We start from the raw sequence: 5,944 nt of genomic DNA on the forward strand, positions 1-5,944 counted from the left end.
TCATACAGTAAGTGTGTCCATTCTTTGTAAACAGACACGTCTACTGACACATGATTTTGGTGTGATCTTGGTTTTCAAAGACAAAAATACCCTAGTCTCTGCTGTGAAGTGCTCTACTCTTCTATGAAACAGTCATTTGAATTGATTTTGATTCATTTGAGCACTGATGACTGCCCATATATTTATCCTCTCATCCATCTCTATAGTCCATTGATTACAGTCATTTACCAATGATGCATGCAAGCTCTGTACCAGAATAACTACATATCTTCCCTTTCAGAATGCCCACATACAGTATCAGGGAGCAAAGAGTTCTACCCTGTGAAGAGGGTTGCCTAATGCAAAGTTTTAAAGGTTCAATAATCCCACACAGAGTCATTCACATGCTGACGTTTCCTAGAACTCTCATGTTAGAGAATCTACAGTCATAAAGTGCTGATAGTCTTTATGTAATCTGTGTAATAATCCTGAAAGAGTATTCAAGACGGAGGTATAGCCAAAGATTTGAACTGAATAGGGACAAAAATTGCAACTGGTGGAGTGGGAGCCGTGCAAGTCCTGGTATGTATGACTTGTGATCACAGCATATCTTATTTGATACCAACACTGAGAACATTCACATGCACACCAATAATCTTTGTTTATGATACTGGCAAAGTGCTCTCTGTAGCCCGACGTGTGCCTCCAAAAAATGTCGTCATCAGTCGAGGCAACTGAGACCAATGGAGACCGCGGTGCTGTCATTAGTCAGTTAACGACTCATTCCCGCAGCCCCTAGTGTTCTGGCGGTGAATTGCAATACCATACTGAAAACTGCAGCGCACTACCCCGTCTGTATGGTCACAGAGTTGGAAACTCTAAGAGTGACATAGAAATCCAAATGGACTCTTAATTGCTCCTTTAGGCCTCCTGTGGAGGGGGGTTTGAGGGTGGAGGGGTATCTACAAGGTCAGATATTTAAGCATCTGTTGCAAGATGCAATATTAAGGCTAATTTTATTACATTATCAAATGATTTTTTTTAATGCAAGGCCAATAACGTAATAAGTTATTACGTTATTGGCTTAACAACTTTATTACATTATTGGCAATTTATTACGTTATTGGTTTTATTACATTTAAATGATTACGTTATTGGCCGTTATCACGTTATCGGTTGCTACAGCATATAAAGAGGCTGCAGTTGTCTCAGTCAGAAATTCTAAACCATCTATCATGCTTCTCTGCTACCAGCACCATTGTACAGAAGAAAGAGGCGTATTTAAAAATGCTAAAATTGTCCATCACTGCCTTACTCTCACTATACTCCCTTTATTAGTGGATGATTAGTGTACATGCTAACATGATTGTATATGATTTCCATCCAAAAGTTAAGTTTGCAGAAAATGACACTTTGGTTCCTAAGGACAGAGCGTGTCACATACTGTACAGATTATAAAGCCCCATGAAACCAATGTTATTTGTGATTTTGGCCATATGGCATAAAACACCAACATGGTGGTTTGGTGGTTACCACTGTTGCCTCACAGCAAGATGGAGATTAGATTCCCCTGGGATCTTTCTGTGTGGAGCTCGCATGTTTTCCCTGTGACCCAAACAGGGATAAGTGGAAGAGAATGGATACAAGGACTTTATATGATAGTGTGCATCCACACTGTGTTCTTCTACAACCATTTCTTGACTATTAATATACTGTCATTTCATGAAATCCACTACGATACAACTATTGGGAAAACAGTCACAGGGGTTGAATGTGAGTCTTAATATGTCTTAATATGTTTTTTTTGAGCATACCAAATATTGCCACCGAAAGCTGTTCATTTGCACTAAATGAAGTAATACCAAATGAAGCGTTCTTTAATATCTTATTTATTTATTTATTATTTATTTATTTATTTCGGTCATGACATTTAGATCACTCATCACATAACAGTGCAGTTCACACAATATACATAACCGAAAGGGAATGCGGGAGAAGCAAAGCTTAACTAGTCCCGCCCCCATTATCATCATACATTTCGTTTCCTCTCTTTTTTTCTTTTTTTTCTTTTTTTTTTTCATGACATTTTGACAAAGAAAACATGTTTCAGCATCCGATAGCACTCAGAGATATGGTCTAGCTCTAGACAGTCAACTCTGACATTTTTTTTTTTTTGCTGATTTTTTTCATCTCCTCGTCCAGATTATTCCACTGTCTGACCCCCGTGACCGACATGGTAAAGGATTTTAATGTAGTTCTTACCCTTCTCTGCCTGAACATCATGTTCCCTCTTAGATTGTGTCCCTCCCCTCTGGTCAGGAATAATGTCTGTAGATTGTGAGAGAGGTTTTTGTTGGCAGCCCTATAAATCATCTGTACTGTGCGGTATTTTTTTAAGTCATATAATTTGAGTATTTTTGATTTGGTAAATAGTTGATTTGTATGTTCTCTGTAACTGGCATAATGTAGGATTCTCAAGGCTCTTTTTTGTAGTATAAACAGGGGCTAGTGGGGTAGTGGTAGTGGTTTTGTAAGTGTGTCCCCAGACCTCTGCGCAGTATTGCAGGTGTGGAGAGACTAGTGCGCAGTACAACAAGTACAGTGCCTTCTGGTTTAATAGTTTTTGTGCCCTCCAAAGTATGGACACACTCCTGGCCAGCTTGCCTTTTAACAGCTTGGTGTGTGGCTTCCAACTTAACATGTCATCAAAAATCACTCCCAGCACTTTATACTCACTAACCCGTTCAATGTCCACTCCATTAACTTGTATGTTAATACTAGTCTTACAGCCTTTTTTCCCATACAGCATATATTTAGTTTTCCCTAAATTTAGTGATAGTTTATTTATATTAAACCACACATGTAGCTTGGCCATTTCATTATTGACTGTTTCCACTAGCTGGTTTTGGTCTTCCCCCGAACAGAAAATATTAGTATCATCTGCAAATAATGTCAATTTCAGAATATTGGATACCTTGCATATGTCATTAATGTATAGTATAAACAGTTTGGGGCCCAGCACTGATCCTTGTGGGACCCCACAAATTATGTCCAACCAAGTCGATGTGCAATCTCCCATCTTAACATATTGAGATCTGTTGTGAAGATAACTCTTGACCCATTCCAGTGCTATGACTCTTATACCATATCTCTCCAGTTTAGCTATCAAAATATCATGGTTGATGAACTAGAAAGAGAGACCATATAACTCCAGTGTTAGCTTCTCTACACTGGCTCCCCATACAGTTTAGAATTAAATTTAAAATCCTCCTCCTCACGTACAAAGCACTTAATGGTCAGGCCCCTTCATACCTGAAAGACCTAGTCTTACCCTATCATCCTAATAGACCACTTAGGTCACAAAATACAGGTTTACTTGTGGTTCCCAGAGTCTGTAAGAGTAGAATGGGAGGCAGAGCCTTTAGCTACCAGGCTCCTCTCCTGTGGAACCAGCTTCCAATGATAGTTCGGGAGGCGGACACTCTCTCTGTATTTAAAGTTAGACTTAAAACTTTCCTTTTTGATAAAGCTTATAGTTAGAGCAGGTTCAGGGAAACCTGGACCATCTCTTAGTTATGCTGCTATAGAACTAAACTGCTGGGGGATTTTCCTGTGGTACACGCACATTCACTCTCTCACACTCAGCATTTGATTATGACTTTTTATATGTCATTAACCTTGTCTCTTTCTCTCCCTAGTTTGTGTCTTTCCTTCCTTCCCTCTCTCTCTCTCTGTATTCTCATCATGCAGGTTGCAGGATCAAGATCCAGTTTCCGAGGCTACGCTCATCGTCACTATTATTATTATTTTGTAATTAAAAAGTCGATATCAGTAACTGTATAAACTTGTAACCTGATACAGTTGTTGTGTATCTGCTGCTGGTCTCCCTCTCTCTCTTCTGTCTCTCCCTCATCTCCCTCTTGTCCTTTCTCTCCCCCCATTTTCTGTCCCCCACCTCTCCACTGTCCCCCATTTTTCCTTTCACCCCAACCGGTCGAGGCAGATGACCGCACATCTCTGAGCCTGGTTCTGTCAGAGATTTCTTCCTGTTAAGAGGGAGTTTTTTCTCTCCACTGATGCCTAGTGTTTGCTCATTGTGTGAACTATTGGGGTTCTCTGCTCTCTTTGATGTTGTCTATGTACAGTGCCTTGAGATAATGTATGTTATGATTTGGCGCTATACAAATAAAATTGAATTGAATTGAATTGATGGTGTCAAATGCCTTTTTCAGGTCTATGAATATTCCTATGGAATGTAGTTTTTGATCAATGGTGTCAGTAATGGTTTCCACAGACTCAGTTAAAGCTAGCGTTTCTTCTGAATCCATATTGGCTATCATATAGCAGATTGTGTTTGTTAATGAAGTTGTCTAGCCTATCGTTAAATAGTTTCTCCAGAGTTTTTGACAGTTGTGGTAGTATTGAGACTGGTCTGTAATTAGTAAATTCATGTATGTCACCTTTCTTAAACAATGGCACTACTTTCGCCACTTTCATTTTGGTGGGAAATGTCCCTGTTTGAAATGACAGGTTGCAGATGTGTGTTAAGGGTGAAGCGATTTCAACTATTACTTTCTTGATTAGCTTCATGTCGAGGTCATCAACATCTGTGGATGTTATTGCTACACATTTGTTGACCAGGTGTGTAATCTCTCTGTCCGTCACTGGGGTGAGAAACATTGTGCTTAGGTTTCTGTCTCTGTCCTTATCAAAGTGGTCCCAGTGAAGGAGTGAGTCAGGAATGTCCTTTGCCAAGTTCGGCCCCACATTGACGAAAAATTCATTAAATCTTTCTGCTATGATTTCTTTGTTATCTTCCTTAGTGTTATTGTCCTTGAAGTAGAGAGGATAGCTAGGTTTTATGTTTTTGTTTTTGATCACATCATTTAGAATGTTCCATAGTTTTTTAGTATAGCTCATGTTTTCTGCCAGCAGATTACTGTAGTATTCTTTTTTGCAGTCCTTTAGGATGCTGTTTAGTTTGTTCCTGTATTGTTTGTATCTCGTTTCTGAATGTTCTGTCCTTAATCTCATGTACTGTCTGTACAGGGTGTTTTTCTTCTTGCAGGCATTTACCAACGTTTTTGTTAACCATGGTTTCCCCTCCTTTTTCTGATTTGTGTGTCTTTTCATTACAGGACAGTGTCTATTATACAACGTGTTAAATATTTGCAAAAAGGAATCATAAGCATCATTTACATCTGTTTCTTTGTAGACCTCGTTCCAGTCCTGCCTCATTAGTTCGTTTTTCAGTGTAAGCATCCCTTTTTCAGTCCTGACCCTTCTGTATATATTTCTATTCGGTGTCTGTGTAACAGTGTGCTTCCAGTCATAGATAGCAAAGTTTGGCAGGTGGTCGCTTATGTCATTTATCAGTAGTCCTCTTGTTATGCCTGTCCCTATGATATTTGTGAAAATATTATCAATTAGGGTCGCACTGTGGGTCGTGAACCTGCTTGGACGTGTGATGAGGGGTTGTAGGCCCATCGTATACATCATATTAATGAAGTCATCAATCATCGTATTTCGTTTCGGGTTGAGTAAGTCAATGTTCACATCGCCACAGATAAAAACCCAAGAGCAATGTATCATTGGTACATTGCTCTTGGAGATAATACTATTTGAAGGCTGGCTCTGTAATTGGAGCCATGATGGATTCGGGGGAATGTGGTGGAGAGAAACACAATGAAGACGATGGAGGCCATCCTGAACAACACGGATCAACCACTTAACACCTTGATGGACCAAAGAAACAGGCTCCTCTCTCTCCACTGAAGGACTCGGAGGTACAGGAGATATTGTGCACCTACAGTCATCAGGCTTTACACTAGTCAAAAGATGAGCTGACAGACATTTAAATTTCCGTTTGAAGATGAATAAAGTAACTCTTATATATTTATCATTCTAATTCATGATATCTACATTTGGTCAAATAGACATTATACACACTCTGGCCATACTATAC

At 39.4% G+C, this 5,944-nt stretch overlaps 1 long non-coding RNA gene across 1 annotated transcript; it reads left to right on the forward strand.

Annotated features, from left to right (window-relative positions):
* The first annotated feature begins 2,414 nt into the window (after window positions 1-2,414).
* LOC131449264 (uncharacterized) lies at window positions 2,415-4,185 on the forward strand. The gene is made up of 2 exons (XR_009234265.1): window positions 2,415-3,594; window positions 3,678-4,185. It is a non-coding gene; the product is annotated as an uncharacterized LOC131449264 (long non-coding RNA).
* Window positions 4,186-5,944: the final 1,759 nt, after the last annotated feature.

Source organism: Solea solea (genome assembly GCF_958295425.1).
Source record: "Solea solea chromosome 17 unlocalized genomic scaffold, fSolSol10.1 SUPER_17_unloc_1, whole genome shotgun sequence".
In the NCBI taxonomy this organism is placed as follows: domain Eukaryota; kingdom Metazoa; phylum Chordata; class Actinopteri; order Pleuronectiformes; family Soleidae; genus Solea; species Solea solea.